Source organism: Pinus tabuliformis, chromosome 2_1, assembly GCF_031772625.1.
Source record: "Pinus tabuliformis cultivar Carrire ecotype Pingquan chromosome 2_1, CPIR1, whole genome shotgun sequence".
In the NCBI taxonomy this organism is placed as follows: domain Eukaryota; kingdom Viridiplantae; phylum Streptophyta; class Pinopsida; order Pinales; family Pinaceae; genus Pinus; species Pinus tabuliformis.
In genome coordinates this window covers 561,156,014-561,177,213 of record NC_142299.1, presented here as the reverse complement: position 1 = coordinate 561,177,213, position 21,200 = coordinate 561,156,014, and positions in this window count along the sequence as shown.

Sequence of the window (21,200 nt, the reverse complement as noted above, 5' to 3'; positions counted from 1 at the left end):
TGATGCTTAGAATGGACGGCGAGTTCCCCTACTTATACGCCTCTTCTCTAGGTCTTTAGGCCGACTTTATAGTGAGATGTAGGCCAACTTGTCTTGGTAGCTTCTTTAATGTTTGTAGGCCGACTTGAAGAGATTTGGTGACAAGTTCTTTGGAGGATACTTTACATAGACAAGATGAGCTTTTACATAATGTAACATGACTTCATTTACATGACAATGACTCTTATATTTTATGACTAGATGACAAATAAATCCTTAAGAATCTCAATGGGAGTCTTGACTCAAAAACAAAATCCTTGCTCATGAAACCCATGAAGCAAGTCAATATAATAATTTTCATTTATTTACATCTCTTTACATAAAATCATAATTACATGTCATTATGAAGACCGAACCTAGTTACAACTTTCAACGCGCTCTTCGTGTCGACTAGGTCGTTCCACCGAACTCATTGCCTCTAAATCAGGGATGCTCAAGTGCCTAGCCTAAGGGCTTGATATGCCCCCCCCCCAACTTCAAAATGGTTGTCGTCCTCGACAACACACCCCTTAAAAAACTTCTTAACAAAAGGCCGAAGATTGTCCTCATCATGAACAACCTCTACATCAACGGTCTTCATCAATACAAAAGAATCTCATCTCCAACATATATACCATGTCTATCATGTACCGCAACCTGTAAGAATATCATGTGTTGGATCCCCTCTTGTAATCTACTAGTCAGGTAGCTAATTTGACAGTAGCATCAACTCCACAAGAACACATGCACCCAAATATGTGCAACCATTGTCACCTCTTCCCTGTCACACAATCTCTCCTCTAGTTATGCTCATCATGAGGTGCCATTCAATGGCATCTCAATCTCCCAGGGTTCTCACCATCTCAAGCAAGTTCTAGTGAGCCTATCTCCTTCATGAGCTTCAAAAAGATGGTGGTGTGGGGAAGTCATACGACTTCCCTTTCTACATCACATGGCCATCTCTCTTCGTCTCCGAGAAGAATCCACCCATACCTCGTATGACCCCTTCATACTTCTCTACAATACAATTTATCAAAGGAGGATAGGAACACCTACCCATACTCTCTTCCATCAACTTCATCGAAACTAGATTGTTATGGCTAAATCGACACGAGGGTGGTACTAGCAAAGTCAAGAAGCAAAATATTAGAGGAAGGATGTGTTGGATAAGTGATTAAGCAATCCCATAGCTACAGTCTACAAGATGCAAAAACCAAAACCAACGTCCCAAGGAAGTAACAAGGAGGAAGGATCATGTTGACTAAAACCATCTAGGAAGAAGTATCTCAAGTTGGGCCCTACTCATGATAATGACTTAGAGGGAATCAATCACTAGTGTGGTGACTGAAAATAGAGTTGAAAAAAGGAGAAAATAGAGAGAGATCAAGAAGAAAAAAATGGAAAAGACTAATTCCCGCCATTGGCATGAATGATTCACATGTGAGAGACTGCTATTGCATGCGAAAAAATCAAGCATGGTAATCTCATTATCCAAAAAAGCTATATACATCCACTGATAATATTTTTGGGTTGGCTCAAGTAGAGGCAAAGGCAACACCGACTCCTTAACCTAGAAAATTTACAAGAAAGTCACTCGACATCCACAAGGTAAAGGAGACTAGGACAATAAGCAAGGTATGCCAAATGTAAACAAAAAAATCGAATATAAATGGTCATACCCCAAAGGATGAAATATTTTAGGATCAATAGGCTCAACATCCCTCCAAAAGGCATGTTATAAGCGTCAAAACATGGTGAGGTTTCCCTCCTAGAAATAACTTCCCTCTAGCAAGCTAATTAGTAGCCTCAAAATCTAGGAGTCACGCCACTAGGGCACACCTCTGAGCTATGAAATTCATGAGTCCCCTAAGGTGTGTGACACCAACGCACTTTCTCCTCAATTGCGAAACCAACTTGAGTTTACTAATGCTTGTACTATGCCTCTAGCCCATGTACCCTATGCCGAGACTCATATCTTATAATTGCAAAATTCTTGTTCAATTAAATCTCACTCCAATAGCCACTTCAAAGCTTAACTTCAATTATAGTTTACTTCAATTAACTTAATTTCAGCTATAATTGCATTCACTCATAAACAACAAAAATCATCTACATAAATAACACTTCAATAAACGAGAGGGGGAACTCCCAAAACAATTTCCCAACTGCTCTGTGACTATAAAACCTCCATACACAAAACTTCGTTTATAATGGACTTCAGTTCGATTGGGAAGAACTCCAAACAGTTCGTTGACACAAGCCCTCACAGATACAAATATACAATAACCCAGTTACAACCCTTCAACTAGCAACACACAACCAAACCCAATAAATATCCAAGTTGTGGCCTTTCAACCTACACACAACCTCAATACACAAATACCCTACGGTGTACCACTCTCAGCAATACACAAGCTTGCACAAATTCCTTCCGCAACTTTCTTTAGAGAGCGAGCTCCTTCTTGAGACCCAACTCTCTTCTTCTTTCGTTGTCTCCTTTTCTAGCGATGACAGGTTGTTGATCTTCGGTTGATTGATGTTCTAACTCCTTTCCTATCATCTTATATATATGAGTCACCCTCCATGAACAGTCGTGTCTCTTCCAATAGACGTGTCGATTAGGCGTTCGAGCTGACCTTCCTTCGTTTGAGCCAACCATAAACTCCAAATTATGTCGCTTTATTGGTCGCATACAAACTTTCCTTTAGTTCACCTTCAGTCGTGTGCCTTCGCGTCTCATCCTTGGTCGTGTACCTTCGCAACTCGGGCGAACGCGTCTCATCTCAGCACACGTTACCTTTGGTCAGGCGCATCTTGGCTAGGTGCACCTTGCCTTCGATTGGGTGCACCTCACTAGACACCCTCTTCATGCCGACTCTCAAATTTGTTCTAATCATTCCACCAAACTCATCTCAAGTGTGTTCTTCGTGCGCTCGTCTCACCAAACTCTTTCCATTAAACGTCTCAAGTGTGCCCTCCATGCCAACCAAGTCGTTCCACCGTACTCGACTCTGCCTAACTCAGGCTTGCTCAGGTTCTTAGAGTAAGGGCTTGATATCCTCCCCCACGTCAAAATGGTTGTCGTCCTCAACAACACACCCCTCGGCAAATTTCTTAACCAAATCATAAAGACTGTCCTCATCGTGAACAACCTTCACATCAAATGTCTTCATCAATACAGAAGAATCTTGTCTTTGACATATATCCCATGTCTATGCATGTATCGCAACCTGTAAGAATGACATGTGTTGGATCCCCTTGCGCAATCGACTAGTCAGGTTGCTAATCTGACTGTAGCATCAACTCCACAAGAACACATGCACCAGAAGAATCTACTTCACTGTCCCAAAAGATTTTTCTTCGATTTTCCCAAAGGATTCTTCCTTCTGTACCCTAGAAGAGTCTCCTTTTTATCCTAGACAAAACCCTTTCTTACTACCTCCTTTTCGCACTTCCATCTACAATTCTTTGTTGGAATTGAGTTCAAACTTGATGCTTAGAATGGATGGCGAGTTCCCCTACTTATACGCCTCTTCTCTAGGTCTTTAGGCCGACTTTATAGTGAGATGTAGGCCAACTTGTCTTGGTAGCTTCTTTAATGTTTGTAGGCTGACTTGAAGAGATTTGGTGACAAGTTCTTTGGAGGATACTTTACATAGACAAGATGAGCTTTTACATAATGTAACATGACTTCATTTACATGACAATGACTCTTATATTTTATGACTAGATGACAAATAAATCCTTAAGAATATCAATGGGAGTCTTGACTCAAAAACAAAATCCTTACTCATGAAACCCATGAAGCAAGTCAATATAATAATTTTCATTTATTTACATCTCTTTACATAAAATCATAATTACATGTCATTATGAAGACCGAACCTAGTTACAACTTTCAACGTGCTCTTCGTATCGACTAGGTCGTTCATTGCCTCTAAATCAGGGATGCTCAAGTGCCTAGCCTAAGGGCTTGATATGCCCCCCCCCCCAACTTCAAAATGGTTGTCGTCGTCGACAACAGACCCCTTAAAAAACTTCTTAACAAAAGGCCGAAGATTGTCCTCATCATGAACAACCTCTACATCAACGGTCTTCATCAATACAAAAGAATCTCATCTCCAACATATATACCATGTCTATCATGTACCGCAACCTGTAAGAATATCATGTGTTGGATCCCCTCTTGCAATCGACTAGTCAGTTAGCTAATCTGACTGTAGCATCAACTCCACAAGAACACATGCACCCAAACATGTGCAACCATTGTCACCTCTTCCATGTCACACCATCTTTCCTCCGACTATGCTCATCATGAGGCACCTTTCAATGGTATCTCAAGCTTCTAGAGGTCTCACCATCTTGAGGAAGTGACAATAAGCCCATCTCCTTCATGAGGTTCAAAAAGATGGTGGTGCGGGAAAGTCATACGACTTCCCTTTCCACAAAACAATGCCATATCACCTCGTCTCCGAGAAGAATCCACCCATACCTGATATGAACCCTCCATACTTTTCTGCAATATACTCCTCTTCACGTTGATCCTCGATCATGTGCCTTCGCAAATCGGACAGGCGTGTCTCGGTTGGGCACATCTTATCTTCAGCTAGGCATGCCTTTTCTTCGATAGAGCGTGCCCTGGTTGGGTACCCTTGTCATGCTAACTCACCAAGTTGTTCCAATTATTCCACCAAACTCATCTTGGGCGTGCTCTTCATGTGCCCATCTCACCAAAGTCGTTCAACCAATCTCATCTTGGGGGCACTCTTCTTGTCGTCCAAGTAATTCCACCAAATTCGACTCAGCCTAACTTGAGCACATTCTAGTGCCTAAGCCTGAGTGCTTGACAGTGGGAGGTCCACACGCGTCAAGTGAAAAGGGCCAATTATGTTGAAAGCTCCTCCAAAATAGCTCATAAGTTCTAAGGAGAGATTTCGAACATAAGAACATATCCTAAAAATCATGAAAGTGACCTCCAAAGTTATGAAATGACCCTCTCCAAGTCAAAAATAATGAAGCCACATGTTCGCAAATAGCAAGTAGATGTGTCCATAAAGGGTTGGGAGCTCTATTCCAAGGTAAAATAGCTAGAAAGATGATGAAATATGAGGTCGTTCAAGGATATTAACCATGAAATGTCAAGGATGCCCATGCATGCAAAATTTGCCTAAATGTTCCTTAAATGAAATGACCAATGTCGTCGCATATGTGTACTACCATGTCAACTATGAAATTGCCCCATGAAATGTGATGCCACATGAACAATCATAGAATCATCTCCCATTGTCCCAAGCCAAAAATGTCAAATACATAAAATGGGGTCCATGCTAAACAAGCTAGATAATAGTAGTGTTAAGCAAGAAGCATATATGAAATGCAAAAAGCCAAGGAAGAATAGTTAGAATTGTGATACTTATAATTCACTAAAAAAAAGAGATGTCTTGATGTTGGAGCTTGTTCAAGGATGTTTCCAAGGTAAGAATATATCCTCATAATCATCCAAGCAACCTCGTCAATTGCAAAATAGATGGAAATAAAGGTCATCTAAAGTGGCAAAGTCCATGAAATAGCTATGAAACTACGAGATAGCTATGCCCACTTGTAGCTACCTAGGGTGCAAGAGATACAAAGACTGGTAAGCACCAATGAAGGCAAGATTTGGAAATACGATCACCATGGTAGCTCTAGCATGAGAAGAAGTGACTTTCGAAAGGCAAAAGCAAAGGCTACATGAGACAATGCTATCACAAAACAAGCAAAGGTGTGAGTTGTGATGAACAAGTGACATACTAGTGAAGACAAAAATATCTAACATGAGTATGTAGATGTTGAGAGAATGAGAAAAGCAGAAAGAAAGCAATAGAAAAAGGTAGATATAAAGAGAGAAAATCGGTTACGACACTAGAGTGGTACTATCTAAGTGAAGAAGCAAAATATTAGATGAAGGATGTGTTGGATAAATGATTAAGCAATCCCATAGCTGCAGCGTAAACAATGAAACAACCAAAACCAACGTTACAAGGAAGTAACAAGGAGGAAGGAGCATGGTGACTAGAACCATTTAGGAAGAAGCGTCTCAAGTTGGGCCCATTCATGACAATGACTTAGAGGGAATAAATCAGAAGTGAGGTGACCAAAAATAGAGTTGACAAAATAAGAAAATATAGAGAGAGAACCAAAGAGAAAAAAATGGAAAAGATATTCCCACCATTGCCGTGAATTATTCGGAAGTGAGAGACTATTATTCTATGATAAAAATTCAAACATAGTAATCTAATTGTCGAAGCAAGTTGTATACCTCCACTAATAATATTTTTGGTTTGGCTCAAGTAGAGGCAAAGGCAACACCAAATCATAAGCCTAGAAAAATTACAAGAAAGTTACTTTTCATTCACAAACTAAAGGAGACTAAGATAATAAGCAAGGTATGTCAAATGTAAACAAAACCATTGAAGATAGAGATTCGTCCCCCAAAGGATGAAGTCTTTCAGGATCAAGTGGCTCAATATCCCTCTTGAAGGCATGGTATTGGTTATTTGGGATAGCATCAGATGTGCTCTAGGCCTCAAACTTTGTAGGGAGGCTAGGGCACATGTATTCCAAAGAACCCAAAAAGTGTTTTGGGAAATTCCACCCAAAAAAAATTTAATTAAAATAATTAATATTTTTAATGGGCCCCTAAGTCTAAACTTAGGAAATTAAAAATATTAATGGGTATTAATCTAATCATAGGTGTAACTTCTAGAAGAAGACAAAGATCAAGCTAAAATGATCTTAGCCATTGATTAGCTTTTAATCTGGGTCGTTGAATGTCAACAAGAAGATTATTTAAGGAAGCTTGTGGGTCATTTGGAAAACACACCAAGAGATCAAGAGATCGAATTCTGGAGTGAGAAGTTCTCAGGAGGAAATTTTGATCACACCTTGTCGTGGTCAAGCACATCTAGGCGAGCCATGCCTTTTCTTCGGTCAGGTGTGCCTCAACTAGGCACCCTTGTCGTGTTGACTCTCCAATTTGTTCCAATCATTCCACCAAACTCATCTCGGGTGTGTTCTACGTGCGCTTGTCTCACTGAATTCCTTCCATCGAACTCCCCTCGAGCGAGCTCTGTTGAGAAATCTAGGGCATTCAATGTTAACAATTTCTCTGCTTGATAATTGCTTGTGATATGCTTGTTCTTCAATTACTTATGATCTTTCACTCTGTTAGTCTATTAGTGTGTTCTTTTTCATCAAGACAATTACCAAAATAAAGACAAGTGACACAAAATATAGGCTTCTCCAGCCAGGGCCAAAACCTCTCACCTCTAGAGAGGAAAACCCGATAAAATTCTTCTTCTAGATCTTCAATTGATAAGTACCAAGACCATGACACTGACCCTTGACTCTTAGTATCCTCTTTCAAGAACCTTGTCACTAACCTAGTCTTCCTTGTCCTTCCTTCTCTTGCTTCTTCTAAAGATACTCGGTCTCTACTTCTTATGGTGAACCTTCACAATTTCCCTAGAGAATCTCGGTCTCTAGGTCTTCTAGAGAAACTCGGTCTCTACTTCACTATTCCAGAGGATTCCTTCCTTCGCTATCCCAGAAGAAACTTATTCACTGCCTTCCAGAATATTCCTTATTCGCTGCCCCAGAAGAATCTACTTCGTTGTCCCAAAAGAATCTACTTCGCTGTCCCAAAAGATTTTGCTTCGATTTTCCCAAAGGATTCTTTCTTTGATACCCTAGAAGAGTGTCCTTTTTATCCTACTGAAAACCCTTTCTTACTGCCTCCTTTTCGCACTTCCTTCTACACTTCTTTGCTGGAATTGAGTTCGAACTTGATGCTTAGAATGGAGGCCGAGTTCCCCTACTTATACCCCTCTTCTTCTGGGTCTTTAGGCCGACTTGACAACTAGATGTAGGCCAACTTGTCTTGGCAGCTTCTTTCATGTTTGTAGGCCGATTTGAAGAGATTTGGTGACAAATTCTTTGGAGGATACTTTACATAGACAAGATGAGCTTTTACATAGTGTAACATGACTTCATTTACATGACAATGACTTATATTTTTTTACTAGATGACGAATAAATCCTAAAGAATCTCAATGGGAGTCTTGACTAAAAAACAAAATCCTTGCTCATGAAACCCATGAAGCAAGTCAATATAATAATTTTCATTTATTTACATCTCTTTACATAAATTCATAATTACATGTCATTATGAAGACCAAACCTAGTTACAACTTTCAACACACTCTTCGTGTCGACCAGGTCGTTCCACCGAACTCGAATACCCCTAAATCAGGCGTGCTCAAGTGCCTAGCCTAAGGGCTTGATATCCCCCCCATTTCAAAATGGCTATCATCCTCGACAAGGCACCCCTTGACAAACTTCTTAACCAAAGCCCGAAGATTGTCCTCATCACAAACAACCTCTGCAGCAACGGTCTTCATCAATACAAAATAATCTCATCTCCAACATATATACCATGTCTATTCATGTATCGCAACCTGTAAGAATGACATGTGTTGGATCCCCTCGTGTAATCGACTAGTCAAGTAGCTAATGTGACAGTAGCATCAACTCCACAAGAACACATGCACCCAAACATGTGCAGCCATTGTCACCTCTTCCCTGTCACACAATCTTTCCTCTAGTTCTACTCATCATGAGGTGCCATTCAATGGCATCACAATCTCCCAGGGGTCTCACCATCTCAAGCAAGTTCTAGTGAGCCCATCTCCTTCATGAGCTTCAAAAAGATGGTGGTGTGGGGAATTCATACGACTTCCCTTTCTACATCACATCGCCATCTCTCTTCGTCTCTGAGAAGAATCCACCCATACCTCGTATGACCCCTTCATACTTCTCTACAATACAATATATCAAAGGAGGATAGGAACACCTACCCATACTCCCTTCCATCAACTTCATCGAAACTGGATCGTTATGGCTTAGTGTCTTCACGGTTCCATCCCAGTCCACGAACATCCCTCCATCTTCATCCTCTTCTCAGTTTGTTTCCTACTCCAAAGTCTTAATCCATCTATCAACATCTTCTTCCTCCAAATCGACACTAGGGTGGTACTAGCAAAGTCAAGGAGCAAAATATTAGAGGAAGGATGTGTTGGATAAATGATTAAGCAATCCCATAGCTGCTGTCTACAAGATGCAACAACCAAAACCAACGTTCCAAGGAAGTAACAAGGAGGAAGGAGCATGTTGACTAAAACCATCTAGGAAGAAGTATCTCAAGTTGGGCCCTACTCATGATAATGACTTAGAGGGAATCAATCACTAGTGTGGTGCCCAAAAATAGAGTTGAAAAAACGAGAAAATATAGAGAGAGATTCAAAAAGAAAAAAATGGAAAATACTAATTCCCGCCATTGGCATGAATGATTCACCAGTGGGAGACAACTATTGCATGCGAAAAATTCAGGCATGGTAATCTCATTGTCCAAAAAATCTATATACTTCCACTGAGAATATTTTTGGGTTGGCTCAAGTAGAGGCAAAGGCAACACCGACTCCTTAGCCTAGAAAATTCACAAGAAAGTCACTTGGCATCCACAAGGTAAAGGAGACTAGGACAATAAGCAAGGTATGCCAAATGTAAACAAAACCATCGAAGATAAAGGGTCATCCCCCAAAGGATGAAAACTTTTAGGATCAAGAGGCTCAAAACATCCCTCCAAAAGGCATGTTATAAGCCTCAAAACATGGTGAGGTTTCCCTCCTAGAAATAACTTCCCTCAGGCAAGCTAATTAGTAGCCTCAAAATCTAGGAGTCATGCCACTAGGGCACACCTCTGAGCTATGAGATTCATGAGTCCCCTGAGGTGTGCGACAGCAACATACTTTCTCCTCAATGGTGAAACCAAATTGAGTTTACTAATGCTCGTACTATGCCTCTAGCCCATGTACCCTATGCCGTGTTATTTTTAGGTATGTTCTATGCTAGAGAAATTTATTTAAATTTTCACAGTTAGCAATCACATCAGCATTAAAGTAAACTACAGATAGAACATAAGTATAAATCACAGAAGACAAGCCAAGACAAGAGGACACAAGATGTGGCGCAAGCCAGGGACAAACCCCACAATGTGTGGGGAAACCCTTGATCAATTCTTCTTTTATGTTCTTCAAAGTTCAGCAGAGAAAGAGAGAGAGAGATAGTACATTTACAACAGAAGTCAACACTTTGACTTATCTAGATCTGAGCATAGATCATCTCCTATGATGATGAGATCAGTTGAAGACATTCTACTTCAACTGATTCTCCAAGGTGATGGCTTCACCTATCGTAGTGCTGCCTTTCGTCCATTTGCTGCACCTTACCGTGTAGCTCCATCATGCTACCCATGTATCATGATGCCCATGATTTTATCTATCATGCTGCCCATGCATCTTGCTGCCCATTCATCATGCTGCCCATGATCTTATCTATCATGCTGTCCATGATCTCGTTCATCATTATGTTGCCCATGATCTCGTTTCTCATTATTATATTATGTTGTCCAATATGCTAAAATAGCTACTGAAGAGTATCAAGACTGCTATAGACAACCTTGGATTTACCACGCTGTCACCTATAGCTACGTGCCATTAACATGGATCCTTCACGCTGTAACTGCTTGGCAATAGCTAGGTCCAACCTTCTAACTATTCCATCAATCTGTGATCTAGTATGACTGCTTCTTATAATAATCCGAGGTGTAGGCTATAATGTGATCTATCACCCTTGAATGCAGGTCTGATGCACCTGAGTTTAGATCACTGCATATACGAATACCTTATACTTTGACTGCGGCTACCACACCTGAAATTTCCGAGAGGAAGTATGCAAAGTTCTTATCTTCTTAACTGCATGAACATGTCTTCTTTTACTGCGTGAATAGTTCACCTTTTGGCTGCGTTATACATGTCTTCCCTGATCTGCGTATATGTCTCTTTTATGACTACATTGGATATTGTCTTTATGACAACGTGTAAGGTGTCCATGCTACGCGTATTACATCGTATGGAATCTTGCGTTAACAGTTCTCCTTTTGACTGCGTTTTCCATGCCTTCCCTGATCTGCGTATATGTCTCTTTCATGATTGCGTTGGATAGTGTCTTTATGACAGCGTGCAAGGTGTCCATGCTATGCGTATTACATCGTATGAAATCCTTCCCTTACTGTGGCTTGGTGTTTCCATTACAGCGTATAGTCTAGGGCATCACCTGCGTGCAAACTACGACATCATCTTTAGGCTAGCGTATTACTCTTGGTGTCCCACTCCTTCTCCAAAAACCAAGATGTGAAGAGGAGGAGATCACCTCAAGAATGTGTGTTCCAAATGACATCAAATCCTCTTCAATTTATACCAAAACGTATAGGTTGAATAGACATGACATTTGGGCTTCTTGAGCCTACATAAGTTGTTGGTCTGCTAGATAATAAATCCATAATCAAAATAAATTCATATCTCCATAAATACTTATCGCAATCGGATGATCTTTGGATCAATCCTACACCTCTCGACGAGAGGGATTCAATAGAAATATCAGCTGCCATAAATAAGCTGACCCACATGGAGTTTGGCCCTAGTTGCCAATTTAACACTCCCTCTCAACTAGGGAGAACTCCATTCGGTGATCCATAAGTCCGACTGTACTATCTCTACCATCAGTGCCCTGCACTGCTCTGCCCAGCTCTGCTGGCTTTGCTCTGCTCTGCTCAGCTCAACTCAGCTCTGTTGGCTCTGCTCTACTCAGCTAACTCTGCTCTGCTCAGCTCAACTCTGTTGGCTCTGCTAGCTCTGCTCTGCTCTGCTCAGCTTTGTTGGCTCTGCTATGCTCTGCTCAGCTCAACTCTTCTAGTTCTGCTCTGCTCTGCTGGCACTACTCTGCTCCCTTCAGCTCAGCTCTGCTAACTCTGCTAGCTCTACTCTATTCTACTCAGCTCTACTAGCTCTGCTCTGCTGAACTATGAAGAAGAAGAATTGATTGAGAATGTCTCATACCATTCTCCACTGACCCAAAGTCAGTCTCAAAGTGCGTACCACTGGTCCCAAACCAGTCTCAACCGACCCAAAGTCAGTGTCATAGTGGGTACTACTCCTACCACTGGTCCTAGACCAGTCTCAACCGACCCAAAGTCAGCGTCATAGTGGGTACTACTCCTACCACTGGTCCAAACCAGTATCGCAGGCTCAGAGAGTGTACCACTAGTCCCAGACCAATCTCAACCGACCCAAAGTCAGCGTCATAGTATGTACCACTCTTACTGGTCCCAGACGAGTTCTGCACTGACACGAAGTCAGTCTCAGAGTATGTACCACTAGTCCCAGACTAGTCTCAACCGACCCGAAGTCAGCGTCATAGTAGGTACAACTCCTACCACTAGTCCCAGACCAGTATCGCAGGCTCAGAGAGTGTACCATTGGTCCTAGACCAGTCTCAACCGACCCGAAGTCAGCGTCATAGTATGTACCACTCTCACTAGTCCCAGACCAGTCCTGCACTGACATGAAGTCAGTCTCAGAGTATGTACCACCGGTCCCAGACCAGTCTCAACCGACCCGAAGTTAGCGTCATAGTAGGTACAACTCCTACCACTGGTCCCAAACTAGTATCATTGATCCCAGATCAATGAAGGTCATCCTAGCGTAGGGAGTACGGTAAATACAGCGATGCGTCCATCGATACTAATATGGTCCCTATCTTCATTTCCCTGCTCATTGATCAGATGAGAGGTACTTCCCATGAGTCCCAGACTGCATGGGTAGGATGCCTCGACAGGAGAACTTAATCAATCCTGTCCTCACAGGAGAACTAATCATCCTGCTACAATCGCCATGGGGAACACATCATCCAGGCCTCACAGGAGAACTAATCATCCTACTACATTTGTCATGGAGAACACATCATCCAGACCTCACAGGAGAACTAATCATCCTGCTACACAGGAGAGCGAATCACCCTGTTCCACAAGAGAGCGAATCATCTTGTCCCACAAGAGAGCGAATCATCTTGTTCCAGTGCACACCACCAGGGGAGGGTGAGTCACCCTGTGGTCGTATGTTGCTCCAGTAAGAATCGCAAGCCCCCAGAGCTCCCAGAGCTCAATGTATGCAACATGCAGGACCCTTGTACAAGGGTTTCTTGACGACTCCAAGTCGTTTGGGAAAATCATAGATTTGATCTTTCCCTGAGGCTTTAACAAAGTGTATCAACCTGTACATCATCTTAATGCGATGGAGCCTCCTTGCTTATCGACTTACCATATCCCAGATAAGGTAGTATCTGATGTCTATCTGCTGGAGCAATCATTGAATACGGGATTCCTCAATAATCGAATCCCACCTCTGGTTGGTACAAAGAATCACAATGGTATTCATCATGTGTACAAAAAGCTTACTGAAGAGCTTCCCCAACCAGGGAGCTTCATACGAGATCATACTCGTAGATATGTATCCGGTCTCGGTGGTGCTTATGACAACCGACTTCTGCTTCCTGCTCATCCATGATATTGAAGCAGAATCCAAAGAGAAACAGCACTAAGAAGTGCTCCAGTGATCCTACACACTGCCTGCCCAATCAACATTCAAATAATCATGCAGTTTCATATTTCCGGCAGTGTATCTCAATCCATGAGAGATTGTGCCCTGAAGACATCTCAAAAGATTCTTGGCACCAATCTAGTGAGGCTCAACCAAATATGAGCTCCTTGTCCTAACTGCAATACATATGTCCGGACAGAAGTTCACCAAGAACTTCCCAAGATTGGTCTGACATCACTACCGTATAACTTCATCGAGGTAGTCACAGGCTTGCAGTTTATCATTTCACATCTGGAATCCAACTCCCTCTTACTTCTGCAAGTGAAAGGGTTTGCACCTGTCAGAAATAGTTCGTCTGCATAAGGTGCCGGTATGAGAGGTCTATCATCCACAACCTTCGGGCTATCAATCCTCTCATACTACGCCCGAGGTGTTTTGCTTCAAGCTATAGAGGGCTTTCTTCCACCTGTATACATGAGATTCCCGTTCATGAATCTCAAACTCCATGGGTTGTTCCAAACCTGTGGACCTGCTACACGAGGGAAATGGTCAATTTGTAAGATTTTCCTTCGATACATCTTAGACATGTGCCTTCATGCTCTTTTTGAATTCAGGCATCCAGATCACCGTCTGACTCACAGACCTCCGGTGCTGAGTTAATGGACATGGTCCCCAGTGGACTTGATAGAACCCTGAACTCAAAAACATCTTTGAAAAATATATTTTCAAACGCGTACCTTTCCATCAGTGAGTGCCACCCTGAAGCCTTTGACTTCCATTTCTGAGATGGACACCAAGTTCTTCTTGCGAACAGGTACTTAAAAGAGATTCTGGGGTTCCTTGCTTTCTTTAAAGAGTCGACCATTTCCTTGATGACCTACATTACTTATCATTCCTCTGATCATTGAAGATGTCCCTGGAATGATTATTATCTTCATCAAGAGATGTGTCCCTGTCCTTCAAACACTCCTTCGCATGATGGCAGAACTTATTGCAACCAAGGCATCTGCCTTTCATTCCACCCTTAGATCCGAACTTTCCAATGAAGTGATCTTTAGGTGGACCATCAGAAACTTCCGCTACGCCAAAAATGCTCTGCTTCGACTTCACCCTAGGTGAACTTAGAAGAGAGATGTGGAACCCATTGATCCTTCTATCTTGTCCCAACTGTCTTCTGTGATTGCTTCTTTCACTCTTGCTTGGGCATTGTCTTCACCTCAGCTCTGATACCATGTTATTTTTAGGTATGTTCTATGCTAGAGCAATTTATTTAAATTTTCACAGTTAGCAATCACATCAGCATTAAAGTAAACTGCAGATAGAACATAAGTAAAAATTGCAGAAGACAAGCCAAGACAAGAGGACACAAGTTGTGGCGCAAGCCAGGGACAAACCCCACAATGTGTGGGGAAACCCTTGATCAATTCTTCTTTTATGATCTTCAAAGTTCAGCAAAGAAAGAGAGAGAGAGAGATAGTACATTTACAACAGAAGTCAACACTTGACTTATCTAGATCTGAGCATGGATCATCTCCTATGACGATGAGATCAGTTGAAGACATTTTGGTTCAACTGATTCTCCAAGGTGATGGCTTCACCTATCGTAGTGTTGCCTTTCATCCATTTGTTGCACCTTACCGTGTAGCTTCATCATGCTGCTCATGACTTTATCTATCATGCTGCCCATGATCATTATGCTTCATGCTGCCCATGCATCATGCTGCCCATTCATCATGCTGCCCATGATCTCGTTCATCATTATGTTGCCCATGATCTCGTTTATCATTATTATATTACGCTGTCCAATATGCTTAAATAGCTACAGAAGAGTGTCAAGACTGCTATAGACAACCTTGGATTTGCCACGCTGTCACCTACAGCTACGTGCCATTAACATGGATCCTTCATGTTGTAACTGCTTGGCAGTGGCTAGGTCCAACCTTCTAACTGTTCCATCAATCTGTGATATAGTATGACTGCTTCTTATAATAATCCGAGGTGTAGGCTATAATGTGATCAATCACCCTTGAATGCAGGTCTGTTGTACCTGAGTTTAGATCACTGCATATATGAATACCTTATACTTTGACTGCGACTACCACACCTGAAATTTCCGAGAGGAAGTATGCGAAGTTCTTATCTTCTTAACTGCGTGAACAGTTCTCCTTTTGGCTGCGTTTTACATGTCTTCCCTGATCTGCATATATGTCTCTTTATGACTGCATTGGATAGTGTCTTTATGACAGCGTGTAAGGTGTCCATGCTATGCGTATTACATCGTATGGAATCCTGCGTGAACAGTTCTCCTTTTGGCTGTGTTTTACATGCCTTCCCTTATCTGCGTATATGTCTCTTTCATGATTGCATTGGATAGTGTCTTTATGACAGTGTGCAAGGTGTCCATGCTGTGCGTAATACATCGTATGAAATCCTTCCCTTACGTCACATGATCTTTGGATCAATCCTACACCTCTCGACGAGAGGGATTTAATAAAAATATCAACTACCATAAATAAGCTGACCCACATGAAGTTTGGCCCTAGTTGCCAATTTAACATGCCGATACTGATATCTTATACTTGCGAAATTCTTGTTCAATTAAATCTCACTACAATAGGCACTTCAAAGCTTAACTTCAATTATAGTTTACTTCAATTAACTTAATTTCAGCTATAATTGCATCATTCATAAACAACACAAACCATGTACATAAATAACACTTCAATAAACAAGAGGGGGAACTCTCCAAACAATTTTTTAACTGCTCTATGATTATAAAACTTCCATACACAAAACTTCGATTTATAATGGACTTCAATTCGATTGGGAAGAACTCCAAACAGTTCGCTAACACAAGCCCTCACAGATACAAATATACAATAACCCCGTTACAACCCTTCAACTAGCAACACACAACCAAACCCAATAAATATCCAAGTTGTGGCCTTTCAACCTACACACAACCTCAATACACAAATAACCTACGGTGTACCAATCTCAGCAATGCACAAGCTTGCACAAATTCCTTCCGCAACTTTCTTTAGAGAGAGATCTCCTTCATGAGACCCAACTCTCTTCTTCTTTCGTTGTCTCCTTTTCTAGCAATGACAGGTTGTTTATCTTCGGTTGATTGATGTTCTAACTCCTTTCCTATCATCTTATATATGAGTCACCCTCCATGAACAGTCGTGTCTCTTCCAAGAGACGTGTCGATTGGGCATTCGAGCCGACCTTCCTTCGTTTGAGCCAATCATAAACTCCAAATTATGTTGCATCATTTGTCACATACAAACTTTCCTTCAGTTCACCTTCAGTCGTGTGCCTTTATGTCTCATCCTCGGCCGTGTACCTTCGTAACTCGAGCAGACGCGTCTCATCTCGATACACCTTATCTTTGGTCTGGCGCATCTTGGATAGGTGTACCTTGCCTTCAATTGGGTGCACCTCGACTAGACACCCTCGTCGTGCCGACTCTCAAATTTGTTCTAATCATTCAACCAAACTCATCTCAAGTGCATTCTTCATGTGCTCATCTCACCAGTCTTTCCATTAAATGTCTGAAGCACACCTTCCATGCCAACCAAGTCATTCCACCAAACTCGACTCAGCCTAACTCAGCCATGCTCAGGTGCCTAGCCTAAGGGCTTGACAGCCTCCCCCACGTCAAAATGGTTGTCGTCCTCACCAACACACCCCTCAGAAAATTTCTTAACCAAATCACAAAGACTATCCTCATCATGAACAACCTTCACATCAATTGTCTTCATCAATACAGAAGAATCTCGTCTGTGACATATATCCCATGTCTATGCATGTATCGCAACCTGTAAGAATGACATGTGTTGGATCCCTTTGTGCAATCGACTAGTTAGGTAGCTAATCTGACTGTAGCATCAACTCCACAAGAACACATGCACCCAAACATGTGCAACCATTGTCACCTCTTCCATGTCACACAATCTTTCCTCCGACTATGCCATTCAATGGTATCTCAAGCTTCTAGAGGTCTCACCATCTTGAGGAAGTGACAATAAGCCCATCTCCTTCATAAGCTTCAAAAAGATGGTGGTGCGGGAAAGTCATACGACTTCCCTTTCCACAGAGCAATGCCCTATCACCTCATCTCTAAGAAGAATCCACCCACACCTGGTATGAACCCTCCATACCTTTCTGCAATATACTCCTCTTCACGTTGATCCTCGGTCATGTGCCTTCGCAAATCGGACAAGCGCGTCTCGGTTGGGCACATCTTATCTTCAGCTAGGCATGCCTTTTCTTCGATAGAGCATGCCCTGGCTGGGTACCCTTGACGTGCTAACTCGCCAAGTTGTTCCAATTGTTCCACCGAACTCATCTTGGGCATGCTCTTCATGTGCCATCTCACAAAAGTCATTCAACCAAACTCATCTCGAGGGCACTCTTCGTGTCGTCCAAGTAATTCCACCAAATTTGACTCGACCTAAATTGAGCACATTCAAGTGCCTAAGCCTGAGTGCTTGACGGTGGGAGGTCCACACACGTCAAATGAAAAGGGCCAAATATGTTGAAGCTCCTCCAAAATAGATCATAAGTTCAAGGAGAGGTTTCAAACATAAGAACATATCCTAAAAATCATGAATGTGACCTCCAAAAATTATGAAATGACCCTCTCCAAGTCAAAAATAATTAAGCCACATGTTCGCAAATAGCAAGTAGATGTGTCCACAAAGGGTTGGGAGCTCTATTCCAAGGTAAAATAGCTAGAAAGATGATGAAATATGAGGTCTTTCAAGGATATTAACAATGAAATGTCAAGAGGATGCCCATGCATGCAAAATTTACCTAAATGGTCCTAAAATGAAGTGACCAATGTCGTCGCATATGTGTACTACCATGTAAACTATGAAATTGCCCCATGAAATGTGATGCCACATGAACAATCATAGAATCATCTCCCATTGTCCCAAGCCAAAACGTGTCAAATACATAAAATGGGGTCCATGGTAAACAAGCTAGATAATAGTAGTGTTAAGCAAGAAGTATATATGAAATGCAAAAAGCCAAGGAAGAATAGTTAGAATTGCAATACTTATAATTCACTAAAAAAAGAGATGTCTTGACGTTGGAGCTTGTTCAAGGATGTTTCCAAGGTAAGAATAGATCATCATAATCATCCAAGCGACCTCGTAAAGTGCAAAATAGATGGAAATGAAGGTCATCTAAAGTGGCAAAGTCCATGAAATAGCTATGAAACTATGAGATAGCTATGCCCACTTGTAGCTACCTAGGGTGCAAGAGATACAAAGACTGGTAAAGCACCAATGAAGGCAAGATTTGGAAATATGATCACCATGGTAGCTCTAGCATGAGAAGAAGTGACTTTCGAAAGGCAAAAGCAAAGGCTACATGAGACAATGTTATCACAGAACATGCAAAGGTGTGAGTTGTGATGAACTAGTGACATACTAGTGAAGACAAAAATATCTAACACGAGTATCTAGATGTTGAGAGAATGAGAAAAGAATAAAGAAAACAATAGAAAAAGGTAGATATAGAAAGACATAAAATCGGTTACCACGCTAGAGTGGTACTAGCTAAGTCAAGAAGCAAAATATTAGACGAAGGATGTGTTGGATAAATGATTAAGCAATCCCATAGCTGCAATCTAAAGGATGAAACGACCAAAACCAACATTACAACAAAGTAACAAGGAGGAAGGAGCATGGTGACCAGAACCATTTAGGAAGAAGTATCTCAAGTTGGGCCCACTCATGACAATGACGGAATCAATCAATAGTGAGGTGACCAAAAATAGAGTTGACAAAATAAGAAAATATAGAGAGAACCAAAGAGAAAAAAATGGAAAAGACATTCCCACCATTGCCATGAATGATTCAGAAGTGGGAAACTATTATTCTATGATAAAAATTCAAACATAGTAATCTAATTGTCGAAGCAAGTTGTATACCTCCACTAATAATATTTTTGGTTTGGCTCAAGTAGAGGCAAAGGCAACACCAACTCCTAAGCCTAGAAAAATTACAAGAAAGTCACTTTTCATTCACAAAGTAAAGGAGACTAAGATAATAAGCAAGGTATGCCAAATGTAAACAAAACCATCAAAGAAAGAGAGTCGTCCCCCAAAGGATGAAGTCTTTCAGGATCAAGTGGCTCAATATCCCTCTTGAAGGCATGGTATTGTTGATTTGGGGTAGCATCGGATGCGCTCTAGGCCTCAAACTTTGCAGGGAGACTTGGGCACATGTATTCCAAAGAACCTAGAAAGCGTTTTGGGAAATTCCACCCAAAAACAATTTTATTAAAATAATTAATATTTTTAATGGGCCCCTAAGTCTAAACTTAGGAAATTAAATATATTAATGGGTATTAATCTAATCGTAGGTGTAACTTCTAGAAGAAGACAAGGATCAAGCTAAAATGATCTTAGCGATTGATTAGCTTTTAATCTGGGTCGTTGAATGTCAACAAGAAGATTATTTAAGGAAGCTTGTGGGTCATTTGGAAAACACACTGAGAGATCAAGAGATCAAATTTCTGAAGTGAGAAGTTCTCAGGAGGAAATTCTAATCGAGTAGATTTCTTGCAGTTGAGGGGCAGGGATAGCATCCGAAGAGAGAGAGAGAGATTTTCTCAGCCAAAAAATCATCAACAGAGAGAGGGAGAGAGTGATCCAGTAGATCTCACGCAGAGGCTGACGCAGGGCACACAGAGGCAGCGTAGAGGGTGAGAGAGTCTGAAATTTTCTAGCAAAGTCAGTTTCAAAAGGCGGGAGCTGGGGTGTGAGACTGGAAGGTTGAGAGCAGTCACTCCGGGCAGCAAATCGATCAATTGGCTGGGTGACATAGTGTCTAGAGTGGTTGACGCAGGGACTGTGTGAGGACTGCGCAGAAGCAGCAAGGCCTACTAGAGGGACCTTATCCAGTGACCGGATCAACCGGGATTTTTCTCAGTGATTGTATGAGGTAATCTCAAAAAGATTTCTGTCAGTATTTCTCTCTCTGTAACTGAATAACCCTTGTGGTATTCAGGGATGTATTCATAATTTGCTACTGCTTAATAATAATAAACCCTCAGATCTATTGCACCGATTTTCCCTCATTGGGTTTTTCCGGGGACATTTGTCCAAAAATAACGGTGTTATTGTGTTGTATTTTATTTCTTGCTCGGTCTCTTGTTTGCGTATAATATTTAATTAATTGAAGGTTGCAGTGTATGTATTTCGATATTTGTCGTAGGAAACTGCAAGTAATTTGTTTGAAGGAATTTAACAAATAGGATAAATATCATCAGTTGCTGCAGTAGGAATTCTGGTTTAGGAATTTTCACAGGTATAAGTCTCAAAACATGGTGAGATTTCCCTCGTAGAAATAACTTCCCTCGGGCAAGCCAATGTCTAGGATCAAAATGACAAAATGTGGGTGTCATGCCCCAATGGTGCACCTCTGAGTTATGAGCTTCCTGAATCCCCTGAGGTGTGTGGCACTAGTGCGCTTTCTCCTCAATGGTGAAACCATTTTGAGTTTACTAATGCTCATATTATGCCTCTAACCCATGTACCCTGTAGCGAGATCGATATCTTATACTTGCGAAATTACTATTCAATCAAATCTCAGTACAATAGTCACTTCAAAACTTAACTTCAATTACAAT